General features: G+C 34.5%; 1 non-coding gene across 1 annotated transcript; it reads right to left on the reverse strand.

The window, feature by feature from the left end:
- Nucleotides 1–1,106: 1,106 nt before the first annotated feature.
- Nucleotides 1,107–1,238, reverse strand: LOC126007835 (small nucleolar RNA SNORA51). The gene has a single exon (XR_007495315.1). It is a non-coding gene; the product is annotated as a small nucleolar RNA SNORA51 (small nucleolar RNA).
- Between the last annotated feature and the right edge of the window lie 409 nt (nucleotides 1,239–1,647).

A 1,647-nucleotide genomic window follows, 5' to 3' on the forward strand; every position in this document is an offset into this window, starting at 1 on the left:
GAGACTTAGGATCTGAAAGTATAAAAAGTATACTGAAAAGTATACTGTGATTTGTTTGCAAATACAGTTTCTCCCAAACCCCAAACTCCCCAAATTTTTGTTTCCAGAAGTTACCAGAAATTGCAAAGCTCCCCTATTTGGAGCGTTCTTTCAGCATTTGCCAGGTGTTAAAGAGAGCCCTCTGCTGTTAGTCATATTTATTACAGTCAAATTTGATTTATAGGGTATTGTGCCCTTCCTTGAACCTACTCAGGTTTTAAATGTTTCTGTAATGATTATACATTTCACCTAACGAAGAAAACATAAATTTCCTGATGCCAGCTGGCACAGTTAATACTCTGTCAACACTGCCCCTTTTGAACTATTCCATAGCATTGGAACATCTGGTGGTTTCCAATATCCATGTTAGAGTGAGGTTTTGACCTCTATTTTACTTTCAAATGGGTTTCTTTGGCAGAATAACTCTACTTACCCAATTAAATTCACTGATCGCATTTTTTTTACAGTGAGGTTTTAAACCTAATGCTTTAGATGTTACTTGTACAGTTTTCAGCAGAAACTATGACTTGTTGTTGCTCTACTGTTTTGCCTTTGTTAGATTCATCCTTTTCATTCGCTATGAAAGCTCCTTGAATCTTATGCCTAAATTTTTAAAAATTATTATTATTTTACTTCTGGCTCTGCACTCAGAAATCACTCAGGGGACCATATGGGATGCCGGGAATCAAACCCAGGTCAGTCCTAGTTTGGTTGTGTGCAAGTCAAACGCCCTACTGCTGTGCTATTGCTGCAGCCCCTGGAACCTTTATTTATTTATTACTTATTTTTAACATGTTTACATTTTTGCTCCAATAATTTATCTACAGCATTATCAGAATCCTAGTTATCATAACTAAACTAATAACTCTTGAACCCTGGAAAAAAAACAGAATAATTATTGGGGTATGCATATATATGTATGCATTTATATTTATATAAAATAAATATACTACTTATATTGCTATTGATACATAAACGCATATGCATCTATGTTAACTATGTACATCAATTTCTTATTTTCTCCCATTGGATGAAGGTTTCTTTACTTCTTAGAATTCAATTATATTTTTTGTCCCCCAATTCACAATACAGACCAGGCAAGAGGCCTCGGTTGAGGTGTATATGGGGTGCATTTACTGTACCTCCTCTTTCTATACAGACAGTGTAAAGAACACAGCCTGTGGTAAAAATTGGAGGCCTTTTCTTTTCTTTTATTTTTTTTCTGATCTTTTAAATATATAAAATCTTTCACCAGTGTAACATTCCCATGACCAATATCCCAAGTGTCCTACCTCCCCACCCCACACTGGTCTGTACTCTAGACAGGCTTTCTACTTCAATTCAATTCAATTATTGAACAGAAATTATTTCAGTTTATGATTCTGAATTTACTGCTATTTATTTTAATATTTTAATACCCACTACTATTTGAAGACCTTGTCACTATATACCAATAGCTTATTTTAGCATTTATTGTTTTGCCCTAGGTTCATCATCTTTTCCTATTTCCTCTAACATATTCTCATACCATATTCTTACCATTTCCCTTCCTTTCAAAAATATCTGCTCCTTCTTGGATGCTTAAAGTTTTGTGGGTTTTAATCCCCA

The sequence above is a fragment of the Suncus etruscus genome, chromosome 4 (genome assembly GCF_024139225.1).
Source record: "Suncus etruscus isolate mSunEtr1 chromosome 4, mSunEtr1.pri.cur, whole genome shotgun sequence".
In the NCBI taxonomy this organism is placed as follows: domain Eukaryota; kingdom Metazoa; phylum Chordata; class Mammalia; order Eulipotyphla; family Soricidae; genus Suncus; species Suncus etruscus.